Source organism: Chenopodium album, chromosome 6 (assembly GCF_948465745.1).
Source record: "Chenopodium album chromosome 6, dcCheAlbu1.1, whole genome shotgun sequence".
Lineage (NCBI taxonomy): Eukaryota > Viridiplantae > Streptophyta > Magnoliopsida > Caryophyllales > Amaranthaceae > Chenopodium > Chenopodium album.
Window position 1 is genome coordinate 58,101,211 of NC_137839.1, and position 16,127 is coordinate 58,117,337.

General features: G+C 39.6%; 2 non-coding genes across 2 annotated transcripts; both read left to right on the top strand.

The window, feature by feature from the left end:
* Window positions 1-4,470: 4,470 nt before the first annotated feature.
* Window positions 4,471-4,578, top strand: LOC145637492 (small nucleolar RNA R71). The gene has a single exon (XR_014114269.1). It is a non-coding gene; the product is annotated as a small nucleolar RNA R71 (small nucleolar RNA).
* A 10,061-nt stretch (window positions 4,579-14,639) lies between these two features.
* On the top strand, window positions 14,640-14,746 carry LOC145637486 (small nucleolar RNA R71). The gene has a single exon (XR_014114265.1). It is a non-coding gene; the product is annotated as a small nucleolar RNA R71 (small nucleolar RNA).
* Window positions 14,747-16,127: the final 1,381 nt, after the last annotated feature.

Consider the following 16,127-nt stretch of genomic DNA (forward strand, 5'->3'; position numbering starts at 1 on the left):
AAATCCATATTAAGTTCTTTGATAGCCCACCAAGCCTTGTATTCCAATTCAACCGGCAAGTGACAAGCCTTGACATAGACCAACCTATAAGGGGTTGTGCCTATTGGAGTCTTGTACACCGTCCTAAGAGCCCATAGCGTGTCATCAAGTTTGAGAGACCAATCTTTCCTTGATTTGTTCACCATCCTTTCAAGAAGATTTTTGATTTCACGATTTGAGACCTCCACTTGTCCTTGAGTTTGAGGGTGGTAAGGTAATCCAACCTTGTGATGAACACCATATCTCTTGAGAAGAGCTTCAAATTGCTTTTTGGCGAAATGGGAGCCTCCATCACTAATTAGCACCCTCGGAACTCCAAACCTAGGAAAGATGATCTTCTTTAGGAGCTTAAGCACAACCTTGTGATCATTGGTAGGTGAGGGTATGGCTTCAATCCATTTTGTCACATAATCGACCGCTACCAAGATATATAGATTCCCACAAGAAGAAACGAAAGGTCCCATGAAATCTACCCCCCAAACATCAAAGGGTTCCACTTCTAGAATGTTTTGTTGGGGCATTTCGTCCCTCTTAGTAATGCCTCCGCTCCTTTGACATCTATCACATTGCACAACTAATTGGTGGGCGTCTCTATGCATTTTCGGCCACCATAATAAGGATTGAGAGATTTTTGCCACTGTTTTGTCAACACCACCATGTCCTCCACATGGTAGTGAGTGGCAATGCTCAAGAACACCTTGAATTTCATGATCTGGAACGCCCTTCCGATAAAGGCCATCTCCACATTGCTAGAATAGGTATGGATCATTCCAAAAGTATCTTCTCACCTCCTTGAAAAACTTCTTCTTTTGTTGAGAAGAGTACTCCGGGGGAACGACTCCACACGCGAGATAGTTGGCTATATCCGCATACCAAGGGGTAGAAGTTGACACCAAAGCCATGAGAGCCTCGAATCCTATCTCATCATTAATCGGTACATCCTCCTTGTTATCGAATAGTAGCCTAGACAAATGATCCGATACATAGTTCTCCGCTCCCTTCTTGTCCCTCATTTCCATGTGAAAGTCTCGGAGAGAGAGAACCCAACGGATCAAGCGAGGCTTTGCTTCTTTTTTGGTCATGAGATACCGCACCGCGATGTGATCCGTGTACACGATAATTTTTGAGCATATGAGATAGGACCAAAACTTATCGAATGTAAACACTACCGCTAACATCTCTTTCTCCGTTGTTGTGTAATTCCTTTGAGCCTCATCTAGAGTCCGACTTGCATAGTAGATGACACATGATTTTCCTTGTTTCTTTTGACCAAGAACGGCACCTACTGCAAAGTCAATAGCATCGCACATTAGCTCATAAGGCAAGCTCCAATCCAGAGCTTGCACAACGGGAGAAGAAATGAGAGCTTCCTTGAGCTTACGAAACAACTCAAGGCAAGCCTCATTAAAGTAAAAAAAAACCTCTTTTTTGAGTAATTCGGTCAAGGGTTTGGCGATTGAAGAAAAATCTTTGATAAACCTCCGGTAAAAACCGGCACGCCAAAGAAAAGCCCGTACCCCCGTGATGGAAGTAGGAGGGGGCAACTTTTCAATCACCGAAACCTTGGCCGGATCCACTTCAATGCCATTTTTTGAAACCTTATGGCCAAGGACAATGCCCTCCTCAACCATAAAATGGCACTTTTCCCGATTTAAAACCAAACTCGTCTCTTGACACCTTTTCAAAACTTTTTGAAGGTTAAAAAGACAAGTGTCAAAAGACGAGCCACCAACACTAAAATCATCCATGAAAACCTCAATTTCTTTTTCAAGCATCTCAGAGAAAATGGAAGTCATGTATCTTTGAAAAGTAGAGGGAGCAATGCATAATCCGAATGACATTCTTTGGTATGCAAATGTTCCATATGGACATGTTAAAGTAGTTTTCTCTTGATCACTTGGATGGATAGGGATTTGGAAAAATCCGGAATACCCATCCAAGAAACAAAAGAAAGCATGGTTAGAAAGCCTTTCAAGCATTTGGTCCATGAAGGGGAGAGGAAAATGATCTTTCTTGGTGTTTTTGTTCAATCTCCTATAATCAATGCACATTCTCCACCCGGTCACTGTCCGGGTGGAGATTTCCTCTCCCTTTTCATCCATGATTATGGTCATTCCACCCTCCTTTGGAACCACATGAACCGGGCTAACCCATTTTCTATCGGAGATAGCATAGATGATGCCCTCCTCACGTAGTTTCAAGATTCCTTTCTTCACAACCTCTTGAAGGTGGGGGTTCAACCTTCTTTGAGGTTCAACGGAGGTGGAGTGATCATCTTCAAGATGAATACGATGCATGCATAAAGAAGGGATAATACCTTTAATATCATCAATGTTATACCCTATCACATCCCTATATTTCCTTAAAACATCAAGAAGTTTTTCCAAATTAAGACCATCTAGGGTAGCATTGACAATAATAGGGTATTTTCCCTCCTTATCAAGAAAATCATATTTCAAAGAAGGGGGAAGGGGTTTGAGTTCTACCTTGGGAGGAGGCTTAGAACTCTTCTCCAATTTCTCCTCCTTGGACTCAAGCTCGAACTCAACTTGTTGTTCAACTTCCTCCTTTGAGGATTCCTCCATTGCCATGACAAATTCTTTAGCCTCTTGAGAGTGGAACTCTTCTTTGCATGTAAGGGCTTCAATCATTGGATCTTGAGGCCTCATCACGACCCTCCCCAAGCGATCTAGCTCCTCATTCGTAATATCAACTCTATAACATTTTTCAACCATGGGGGTCTTGAGCAACTTCGAAAATTCAAAGACAATTTTTTCATCGGCCACTTCACAAGTGATGGTGTTGTTCTTGCAATTGATGATCGCCCCCAAAGTTTTAAGAGCTTCACGTCCCAAAATCAAAGGAGTGTTAACATCTTCCTCCATATCCATCACTACAAAGTCACAAGGCACGTAGATGTGTCCCACTTGAATTGGAACATCCTCAAGCTCTCCACAAGGTAATTTCACCGATCGATCGGCAAATTGAATTTTCTTCCTTGTAGGGATCATATCAATATTCAGTTTTTGAGGAATGAATAGAGGGATTAAACTAACACTTGCTCCAAGATCGGCTAAGGCGCCCCTAGCTTCCATGTTCCCAATTTTCACCGGCAAAGTGAAACTTCCCGGGTCTTTCTCCTTCTTGGGCATCTTATGTTGGACAAGAGCACTCACTTGATGTGGAAGGGTGATAAGCTCATCATTGAGCTTCCTTTTGTTGGTGAGAATATCTTTGAGGAACTTGGAATAAGATGGCATTTGTGTCACAACTTCAAGAAAAGGGAGTTTGATATGCAAATTCTTCATGACACTAAGAAAATTTGTGAATTTGTCATTCAACTTCCTCTCCGCAAGCCGACCGGGAAAAGGAACCGGTCCATCAAGATTCCTAGCCTCCCTAGGAATTGAAGTTGTCTTCTCATTGTCTATCTTCTTCTTCTCCGAACCTCCTTCTATCTCATCACCTTTTTCTTTCTCACCTCCCTTGTTTTCATTCACACTCTCCTCTCCTCCCTTCTTTCCCTCACTATCCCCTTCATTTGGTCCTTCATAGGAAGTTCCCGACCTCAATGTGTTCACCTTGCATGTATCGGGTTTTGGATTGTGAGATGGGTTAGGTTGTGTTATCCGGGTGGAGTGGATGGTGAATTGAGAGGAGTTCTCTCGGCCAATTGAGCTAGTTGTGAATCAACCATCTTGTTGTGGGCTCTTATCTCTTGCATTTGTTGCCCAAAAGATTGCATTTGCGCATGCATGTCTTGGAGGAGTTGAGTTTGAGTTAGCTCCGCTTGAGGTGCTTGTTCTTGATGGTTTCTTTAAGGTGCTTGGGTTTGATTGTTGTATTGGTTGTTCCTTGGATAGCTTCCTCTTGGGTTTTGGGGTTGAGATGGAGGTGGATTTTGATATTGAGGATTGGAGTTATAGGAAGGTTGAGCTTGTTGGTTCCATTGTTGAGGTTGAGGTACAAACCCGGGTGGTGGTTGTCTCCAAGCTACTCCACCGCCGCTTCCTCTAAATCCCTCTTGCCTAGTGTTGTATGCCGCTACATGTTCGGGGCTTAAACCTCCACAATAGGATGTATCATGGTTCGTTCCTCCACAATTTTGAAAAGAGAAAGAGTTAACTTGAGAAGAGCTTGCTCCACCACCTGAGCTTGCATTCACACTCGTGTTCAATTTGGAAAGCCCTTTTGTTAGTTGATCAATTTGATGTTGTAATTGATCAACTTTCTCCAATTCGTAAATACCACCTCTCTTTGGAGTGTTTCTTCTTCGGCCCCCCCAAGAGTAATTCTTTGCTACCTCTTCTATTGTGGCTTCAACTTGATTTTGAGGGATCTGGATTAATTGGCCACCCACCCCCGCATCCAAATTGGCTCTTGACATGGGCTCCAATCCGTCGTAGAAAACTGCATGAGCAACCCTTGATTGTACTCATGGTGGGGACATGCTTGCACCAACTCTTTGAATCTCTCCCATGGTTCACCAAGACTTTCATCGACCTCTTGCTTAAATGATGCAATTTTCCTTCTCATTTCGGCGGTCTTCTCTTCGGAGATAAAGCGCTTCAAGAACGCCTTTACAACCTCCCTCCATGTTGTGAGAGAGTTAGGTTTTACTTGCTTTAGCCATTTCTTTGCTCGTCCGGTGAGAGATTGCCGGAAAAGGTGCATACGAATGTAGTCTTGACTCACTTCACTGGTTTGCATCATTGCACACAATTCAAGGAATTGGTCCAAATGTTCAATAGGGTCCTCACTTGCACTTCCGGAAAATTGCTCCGATTGGACCATTCGAGTATATTGGGGATGGATTGAGAACTTGGTTTCCGTGACGGGTAGAAAAATCCCTCCGAATTTCCGAACTCACGAAACAAGACATTCTCTTGTGCCGCCATTGATTCGCGTGGTGAACTTGAAGAGTAAGTATCACTCTCACTATAAACTATATCACCAAAACCTCTTCCCTCATCTTGATAAAGCCTACAGACTTGTCTCAAGGTTCGGTTTATTTCGTGGTCAATTTGATGTGAGGGTGTTCCTTGAGACCTACTAAGCATTCACCAAAGCTAAGCAAACAATTAGCAATGACAAGGATGATAAAACAAAAGAAACAAAAAGAAAAGAAAGAAAAATGACTCTAACAAAAGCAATAAAATTCGCTAAACAAGCCGTTTTCCCGGCAACGGCGCCAAAATTTGATCGGGATAGGATAGGTCTTTAAGCTACCACCCTAATCAAATTAACAATTTATAATACCTAAACCTACACTAAACTAGTTAGTGGCAAGTAAAGGGTCGATCCACTAGGGAAGCACGCTAATTTAACATCAAATATAACTAATGCAAGAGTAAAAAGAGGATTGTTTTGTTGGTTTTGTTGAGTAGAACACTAAAACTACAAGTAAGCAAGAAAATGATGATTAAAATCAATAGAAAATGACGCTAGGGGTTCGGGGGTTTCAAATATGCATTAGAAAGAGGGGAACAATGATAGTTATCATGATGAACATGCCAAAGAACACAAGATTATACCTAAACAATTCATTCTCATGCAATAGTCTAGGCAAATCAATAAAAGGATTCAATGCTAATTAGGATCATTCTCATGCATCCTATTAGACACAAGAAAATCAAGAGAATAAAGAAGCACAGTACATGAAACTCCATTTTAACAACTCATTCTCATGCAATCATTAAAATAGAGGTGATCTTAATCTAGTTCAAATCATTTTCATGCATTTAAACTAGGAGGCAATCAAATAAAGTGCAACAATAATCTCAAGCCATTAAAAATCATGTCTTTCATCAATTTAAGGCATGTAGTCAATCCAACTATCATCATTCATCCATCATTCAATACTATCTTCCACCCCCTTCCCCTAGCTAAGAGTTTAGCCTAGAGAAGGGAGATTAAACATAATATCAAAACTAGAAATAAACACAAGAAACTCAAAACAAAACATGATTGAAATATATGAAATCAATAATAACTAGATAAACTAATAAGATATACAAAAATAAGTAACAATAAAACAAATAAATAATATTTAAGGAAAGGAGAAGGGATTACTAAAGAAAGGGTTGAAGAAAGATGAAAACTTGCAAAGTTGCTTGATTGATTGATTGAAGGGAAAGCTTGAACAAAAGTTGCATACAATGAGATAACTTGAGCAATACTACACTACCTCTCTCTAAGATTAGGGTTAATTGTCTAGGATAATGAGATAATCCCCTACCATTACATAAAAACGTTGTAAATAACCGCCTAAAATAAACCGTACAAAGCAGCTGGAATAAAAGAGATGGTCCGACCGAACAATGGGAAGGTTCGGCCAGACCACAAGGTAGGTTCGGCCGAACCCTGGGTAGGTTTGGTCAAACCTCCCTGATCCTGGTCTGGTCAAACTTCTGTGGTTCAACCACTCCTGCAAAATTGCCAAATTGCATCATGTCCCTGCCTTGACGTTCGGCCGAACCACTGAGCAGGTTCGGCCACACCTTGGTTCGGCCACACGTTCAGGAGGTTTGGCCGAACCTCTTCTGAATCATACTTCCTCCAGCTTTCCTTGAGCTTAGCTTCCTCCTCTTGAAAATCCCGATGGTTCCTAAAAAGCATAAGCATGAAAATCACAATAAAAACAAAGCGAGAAGACTAAGAAAAAGGAAGATAAAGGAGAAAGAGAAAAGGAAGCAAAACTAAGTAAAAATGCTTAGAAAAAGGGCCAAACAAGTGCAAATGAGGAGAGAATCCCTAGAGATAAAGGATAAAAGAGTGGCATAAATGCCACTCATCAGTGCTCGATAAAATTTTCCAGTTTTGTGCAGTATTATTTAGGTCCTAGTTGTGAAAGATATTTCTCAAATTTCCTACGTGTAAAAATCCTATGTTCAACTCATTACGGATGGTCTTTTCAATGAGATCTTTTTTATGCATATGACAATAATGTTAATCAAAATTACGCACATGAAATACTTACAACTTTTCGAGTCTCATCCACTCATTCTAAATTATTGCCAAAAATAGAAATCCTCCCCAGTGGAGTTGCCAAAAACTGTAGGGAATATTTCAAGCATTAATCCCCTAGCTTGAACCCCACTGTAATCATACACTAAAGTACGGTGGCGTCCAAAGGGAAAGAAGATAGAGCAAAAGAGTCGCCAACAAGTTTTTTAAGGAACTTGTAAACCGTTCACGAGGTGAAGGTTACACCCCTTAACGATCCAAGAGATCGTCAACTCCATAAGGTCTTGAACCAAATAGGGTTCGGGGATGAAGGTACAAATCCAACCTAAAAGAGATTGAATCTACCCTAATAATAGGCCTCTACTTTATTCAGATCGTATTCATGTGCGCTTTCTGACTAACATACAATCAATAAGATTACCCTAAACCTGTTTATCTATGTTGGTTGAATATTAATGCACAAATAAACTATTATTGGCGATCACTTGAATTATAATCAAATTAACCCTAAAAAAGATTATTAATTATCTTATTAAGCGTGATTATAAGTACCAATTCCCTTTAAACCTGCATAAAAGGCGTGATCAAACAATAACAATAAATATAATATCAAGCAATATAATAACAATCATAAATAATTATCATAACAACAACAGGGTGATCATACCTCAGCTTGGCTTCGGGCGGTTCCTATTTCGGGGTTGGGTCAGACGATGAACGCTAAGACTTATCGATGTGTGTTGTCCTATCGGTTGGGTGTTCCTTTATTCTCTGTCTCGACGTCGTGCTCTGCTTGTTCGAGGGTTTTTGCTGGAGATATTTTCGGTGATCACGCGGTGTCTTGTGCTGGTATTGTGGGTATTAAACATCGGCATAATGTCGTTCGGGATACCCTTGTTGATGTTTGCTATCGTTCTGGGATTTCGGCGAGAAAGGAGGTTCACATTGGGTTGGCTGGAGGGAACGACGAGGCCCTCAGACCTGCGGATGTGTTACTTTATTCATGGGATTGTGGTCGCGATGTCTGTGTTGATTTGACAGGGTCTTCTCCTTTGACACAATCGGGGCTATCTGACTTTTTTCCTGGGCGCGTTGTGGCTGATGCTGCTCATCGGAAGCGGGTTAAGTATGAAGCTCGATGTCAGGTGATTGGATATGGTTTCATTCCCTTCTCCTTTTCTTCGCTTGGGGAATTAGAGAAGGAGGCTGTTGCGTTACTGAAGCGGATTCAGAGGTTCTCGTCGACGCAAGACATTGGGGCTCGTGCTGCAGCTCATATCTTCACTAGGGTAGGATTTGCTATAGCTAGAGGAGTGGGGGCCCAGATTGTATCTCGGCTTCCCACTAATTTATTGTAGGTTGTATGATTTTGTTTTTGAGATAATAATAATAATAATAATAATAATAATAATAATAATAATAATAATAATAATAATAATAATAATAATAATAATAATAATAATAATAATAATAATAATAATAATAATAATAATAATAATAATAATAATAATAATAATAATAATAATAATAATAATAATAATAATAATAATAATAATAATAATAATAATAATAATAATAATAATAATAATAATAATAATAATAATAATAATAATAATAATAATAATAATAATAATAATAATAATAATAATAATAATAATAATAATAATAATAATAATAATAATAATAATAATAATAATAATAATAATAATAATAATAATAATAATAATAATAATAATAATAATAAAGCATAATAATAGCAAGATCCTAGGCATGATACTAACAAGATTAATAACAAACCCTAGCATGTCACTAAACATCAAAGATCAAATATATAGCCCTAACATGATACTAACGATCATAAATATTAGGAAGAAAATATAAGGAATCATACTTTTAATCATACTTGATATTAGAGTTACCCTAGACATGATACTATGAATTTATTGTTGTCACCCTAAACATCAAATTAAGGAAAACATCCTAACATGATAATATGAATCAAAATAACAATCTAAGCATGATTTCTATATCATAATATCAATTAAACCATTAAAGTACTTACTTGGATGCCTCGTACCTCTTTTTAATAACAAAATACACGCGCTAGTAACTTCAAGGAAAATATTAATTAAAAAAATTAAATTAAATAATTGAAATAAAGACTTGGGACCAAACCCTCAAAAATTAAAACCTTTCACGTCTAGGGCGAAGGCAACTTCGAATATGGCTAGGTGTATCTAGATCTAATAAATGCGGAATTTTGTATGTAAAAGGCTAGTTTAGAAAATAAAGAGAGAGAGAGAGAAAGAGAATAATCAAGAAAATCTTGATGAGAGTTGGTGTATGATTACGAATGAAAATTGGTGACTGTAGATGAATAAAAATTGGTTATCGAAAACGGAGTTTTTAGCACGTTATTTATAGAGAAAGTTAGCCAAAAAGATAAAATATCAAAACAGAGTTCGGGCGCAAATAAAATCTGATTAGCGCCAACGCTGGCTATTGGCGCCAGGCGCCAAGCGTAGCGCCAGGCGCCAAGCGTAGCGTCAGACGCTACAGCTGGCGTTTGGCGCTGATCTGGAAATTCACGCGTTTTCTTTAAATCAGATAAAAATTGCCGTATAGGAGGATAAAATCGTATTTTCCTAAAAAAAACGTTCTTTGATTTTAATTAAAACTCTAAAAAGTCAACAAAAGTCAATTTATCATTGCTAATTGAATTAAAAATGAAAAGAACCTTCTAGAAGAATCTAAAAGACTAAAACCATTCCTAATTGCATTAGGAATGATAAATCTATATTAGGCCCTCCCCTAGATCATTGGGCTGCATATAAGGCTCAAACCGGGCCCAGTTCAGTAAATTGGCCATAACTTCCTTAATATTCATCGGAATTGGGCTTATAATATATCGTTGGAAAGCTCTTGCCAAGACCCATCCAACTATACTACTATTAGACCCATATTATGGACCAACCAAACTTGATTGGCTGTTTTTCTTAAAATAAGTTTTCAAAAACAGAGAGAAGAGAAAAGAAAATAAAACTATCCGCAACACTAAACTTTCCACACTTTCACTTCATTCGATTATGATTCGACATGAAAGGTACTCATCACTGGGTTTGGTTTTGGGGAGATACAAATGGGTGTCTACACCCCCATACCCCCAAAAGGTACATCACCCCCATATCCATGGACTGAAGAGTAGTCCACATAAGTACCAAATGCACCGGGGGTGGAATACCCTCCTTGGGGGTATTGGAACCAGTCGGGAACTAATGCCTCGGGGGGGATAGCCCCTCGGCGTGCATAGTCATTATACATGGGATATAGACCCCTCCTAAGGTTCCTCTCTATGTGACCTACCCGACCATCCAAGGTGCTTAATCTAGAATCTAGTTTTTGCATCATGCCCTCTACTCTCCCTTGCCCTATCTCTATACGGTCTAGTTGGCTTCTAAAAGCCGAAAAGTCATAGGGGGCATTGGGGTCGACGTTATAATTGACCAAGGAAGTGGGTATGCCATAGGTGAAGGGTGGGGGTGGTGGGTAGTGTGGTGAATGATGTGGTGAAGGTGTGGGGGGGATTAGTCTTGGGGTGATTGGTGGGGTTGTGGTGAAGGGTGAGGTGCTTGAACCTCGCCTTGACCGTTAATCTCAAATGTGTAAGAAGGCTTCCCCTTCTCAAATTTGGTCAAGGCGGGGTTGGGTAAGGTAAAGGCTTGGTCCCTCCTACCTGATTGTCGGTGGACTATCCACCAAGTGTCACCTCCCACGGGTTGCACCCAGTTTAAACTCCCTAAATAAGTTAGGTCCATGAGGTTTGAGCCCGCTACTTTCCTATGCCCATCCGGGTTCCAACCTAGGTGTTTGATGGCAATATGGGTCACTAACCCCCTAAAATAAATAGGTGCCCTAGACCTACCCGTTTCGGCCGCATTGGCCGCCCTTTGAAAGTGATTGGCTATCCTATGGGGTATGTTCAATTTTTCAGAATTAGGGATTACATAGGATGCCAATAGTTCTAACTCATCCCTCCTCACGTTTTCTAATTTATGCCTCCCAAAAATATTGAGGCCGGCAAACCTTTGCCAAATCTTTGGGACGGGATGTTGAATCCACGTCCCTTTGGCGTGTTGGAGGTTAGCTAAACCCTCCCCAGTGAGTCTCTTATAGACCACGACAATGTGGTCTTCGGAGGGTTCAATAGGTTTATCAAATTTCAATTCAAACAACTTCCCAAATTCTTTAAGAGTTAAACGCACATCGTTGTTCAATAATCGAAATTGCACATGAGCATTTATTTTAATAACATTAAAACTAGAGATAAATTCTAATGTTAAATAATCATATGTATCATGGCACATTTGGAAGAAACCACTCATGCCTATACCCTTAAACAATTTTTCAACATATTTATTAAGACCTAATCTAGATAACGTAGGATGATGAACAAAGCGGGTTGAGATTACCTGTCTTACGATGAGGTTTAGCATCCTTGCCCTTTGTTCCGCCGAGGTGATAACAACCTCCTCACATCCCGGTACTTGAAGCTCCGGGTCGACCATTGGTTGTTGCCTCGAACTTTCGCCCCTTTGTTGCCTAGAACGTTTTGAAGCCATTTGTAGGTGGAAAATTGGGTATTTGAAGCTTTCTCTCTCTAAGGGTTAGGAAAAATTATGAGAGAAAGTGGGAGAAAGTAGGTGGAAAATGTAGAGGAAGGTGTGAGGATTGAGAATATGTAAATATTTTGAGGTTTTGATGAGTGAATTTGAGGAGATCTTGGAAATAAGGTGAGGTTGAAGGTTTGAAAATGGAGGTTTTAGAGAGAGAAAGTGTGAATGAGAAAGAAGAAGTAAGAAAGAAAAAGAAAAGAGAAAGGGAGAAGGAGGTTTAAAGCCTCCGGCTAAATAGGCGCGCCCGATCGGGCTAGCCTCGCCCTATCGGGCGAAGGTAGCTTCCGCTGAAATTCAAAGTGTGCGCCCCGATCGGGCGCGAACACGAACCTGGAAATCGCCATTTGCTCGCCCGATAATTCTTTTTGTGCCACTCGATTTCTCCAAAATTCCGCCCAATCGGGCGGCCTCGCCCGGTCGGGCGAAATTTCCCTTGATTTCTTCCCTCACTTGCGCGCTAGATCGGGCGAAATAAAGCTCCGATAAAATCAATATTTCGCGCCCGATCGGGACTCCATGCCCGATCGGGCGAAATAACTTCAATTCTGACCCTTAGGTGCGCGCCCGATCGGGCGAGCCTCGCCCGATCGGGCCCGTACCAAATCCTGGAGCTTATCTTTCTTCTCCTTTTTCTCTTGAAACCTCCGTACTTTGTGATCTAAAACCTGTACACAACACTCATGAAAGGTAAAATTCACTTTCCTCACCTCTCTAATAGAAATAAAAATAAGGAAAAATTTAGTCTAGAAAGCAAGAAATACGGGTTGCCTCCCGCAAAGCGCTGGTTTATCTAGGTCCCGCATGACCTTCTTACCAAGTACAAAAACTAGGACCCTTGGCCTAATGCTCGATCGGGCGGTTTCTCACCCGGTCTAGCGGTGTTTTGGCTGCGACGCGGCTTCCTAACATGCCCTGTGGGACGCCAATTTACCTTATCTGGTGGATCCTCCTTGACTTGGATTGGGAGGTCTTCAATGCTACGCACTAAAGATCCTTCTTTGATCGAGGGTTTCTTCAAATTGTTATTACAATTAACACTTGCAACTCGATCTGGCGGAACACTAACCGTAGGCTCAAATTGCACAACTTGCTTGATTGATTCCACCTTTTCGTCCTCAAAACCAAGACCAACAGTGTAGAGTGCTCTTTCTATTGCATCAACTTCCTTCTGCCATTTTTCTATCTCATCTGAAAGGGATGCAACACAAGATACCGCCTCCAAGGGGTCTTTTTCAAGAGCTTGGGGCTTGTTAGAATAATTATGAACTACATTAATACTATAGCACTTCTCCTCTTTCATGGGGCTTTTAGGGGTATTATTAAGATTAAAAACAATTTTATCATCCCTTACTGATAGTGTTAACTTACCACTTCTCACATCTATGATTGCTCCTGCAGTGTTAAGGAATGGTCTACCCAAAATAATTGGGGTTTGCATATCCTAAGTCATATCAAGAACAACAAAATCAACAGGTATATAAAATTTACCTACTCTAACGGGGACATCCTCTAAAACACCTAAGGGGTATTTGAAAGAACGGTTGGCCATTTGTAGAGTAATATTAGTAGATTTTAATTTACCCATATTCAACTTGGAACACACTGATAATGGCATGACACTAACGCTAGCACCCAAATCACACAATGCATTATCAATCATTAGTTTGCCTATATGACATGGGATAGAAAAACTACACGGATCTTTTAATTTAGGTGGAGATTTATTTTGAAGTACGGCACTACACTCTACAGGTGAAAGCTACTGTCTCTACCTCACTAATAGACCTTTTTCTTGTCAATATTTCTTTCATAAATTTTGCATATGAAGGAATTTGTGTGATTAATTCAGTGAAGGGAACTGTTACCTTCAAATTTTTTACCATCTCCAGGAACTTACCAGATTGCTTATCCAAGTTTGTTTTCAACTGACGATTGGGGAATGGAAGTTTGATAATTGGCTTTGGAGCATTGTTGCTCTTATATGGAGTAGCCACCTTCTCTGGAGTCGTACCCTACAATGTAGAACTAGATATATTAGTACTATGCTTTAGCCTTACAGGTCTATTAGCTACATTGTCAGGTTTAACGGAATTAAGATTAGCATTATTTATTAAAACAGGTTCATCAACTCTGGGCATAAGAGGCCCTTCATAGTTTGAACCACTCCTTAGAGTAATTGCATAGGCTTGATCCGTAGGCCTGGTCGGCTGTGCCGGCAGAGCTCCCTGCTGGCGGGCTTGTAGAGTAGCGGAAAGTTGCGCAATTTGATTATCTACAATTTTATTATGCGCTAGAATTGAATCAATTTGCACATCTCTACTCTCCATGTGCTTCTGCATATTAACCAACAACGCTCTAATTTCCACCAAAGAAGGGTCGGAAGATGAGGAGATTTGTTGTGGTTGGTTCTTCTGACCAACATTGGGATGGTAATATTTCTGCTGTTGTTGTTGTGGCGCCTGTGGTTCTTGTGGTGGTGGATTTTGAACATTAGTACTCCGGTAGGAAAGGTACGGGTGATTTCGATACCCAGGATTGTAGGTGTTGGAGTATGGGTTATTCTGCCTATAAGCTTGAAAGACATTAACTTGCTCCACGGAACTCCTGCAATCTTGTTCCCAATGACCTATGATTCCACAATTTTCACAGAAAGCCTCATTAGCATTATTATTAATTGCAGAAACATTAGCTACATTAGCAGTGCTAAGATTATCTAATTTTTGGCAGATAGAGGTCAATTGAGCTTGCAAAAAGGATACATAGTCAACACTATGCTTCCCCTTATTAGCAAATCCTCTAGGATTCCCGTATTGGGAATTATTTATCGCCATATCTTCAATAACCTGACCTGCATCATCAACATTAAGATTCATTAATCTCCCACTAGCTGCAGAATCTAGAATTATTTTAGAAGAATTTCCAATGCCATTGTAAAAGGCTTGGATTAACTGCCATTGTGCTAAATTATGGTGGGGGCATTCTCTTTGTAGGTCCTTGAACCTCTCCCAAGCCTCATATAAAGATTCATCGGCTTCTTGGGCAAAGTTCTGAATCGCACTTCGTAGTACAGCTGTTCTCTTTGTAGGATAATACTTGTTATAAAAATTCTGAACAAGAGTTTCCCATTCAGTTATACCAAGTGCTTTTCTATTTAAGCCATTAAACCACAATTTAGCTTTTCCAGTTAAAGAGAAAAGAAAGAGAATCTCCCTGATTTGGTCTTGTGTGACCCCGGCTTGCCTGATGGTATTGCAATATTGACAATAGTCGGCAATGTGAAGATTCGGGTCTTCACCCTTGGCTCCACTAAATTACTTCCTCTCTATCATCGTTATAAATTGAGGTTTAATTTCAAATTGTACCCCATCAAGAGCCGGAGTAGGGGTGAGATGTGGAAAATCTGTAAGCTTTGGTTGTGTGTAATCACTAAGCTTCTTTAGAGCCGTCATCTCTTATTCTATATCTGATGATACCTCTAAATCGCTAGAACCAGTTGGAGGATCGCGGTGATTATTATTATCACCAGAGTCCGCTAGAATTTGCTTGTAGAAATTCTTCTGTCTATGAAAGGATCGTTCGATCTCAAAATCGAATGGGATGTACCCTGATCTGGAGCACCTGGGCATAAACAAAAAAAAAACTAAAAGCAAATATGAGATTTGCCTCAGAGTACGTTGACAAAAAGAAATAACCTAGACTACAAAAATAATCAGAAATAAAAGTAAAACCGTTTCCCCGGCAAAGGCGCCAAATTTTGACAGGGTAAAGTCGTATCCCCAAATCAAAAGTAATTCCTAAATCCTCTAACTAATGTAGATAGGGAAGTAGGGTCGAATCCACAGAGAAACGAGTCTTTCTATTCCTAAATAACTAAAGTAATCTAAATTATATAGTAACCAATAAATAAATTTGAATGTGAAACTAAACTACGAGGGTTAAGAATAAGGAGAAAATAATATATAAAAGGATCTAGGGCATAGGTTCACCAATAAATAATATTCCAGGGTAGAATATAATAATCATTCATCAATGCATATATTAATCAGATTATAAAGGGCTTTTGCTACGTATTATAATCACACAATTAATTTACCGGTATTAAATCTCATCTTTCGAATCTCTACTTAACCATTGATAAATTAACCTGCCTATTGAAACTAGACCTACACATTAATTCTCATCTGTCGAATCTCAAATCAATATTGTCAAACTCATGCATAAAAGATCAGGCCTAATCTAGTCACAGATCATTAAATCAATCAATAGGAAATTAATCTAGCATTGACAATCAACAACAATAAATTACCCCTTCATATTATTTATGGATCCCCACAAACCCTAAAAATAAAACTACTCACACATAATAAAAACTAAACTAATCAAAGCAAATAAACAAGACATGATCAAAGGAATAAAGTAAACAATTGAGATTAAGAGAAGAGAAATAGT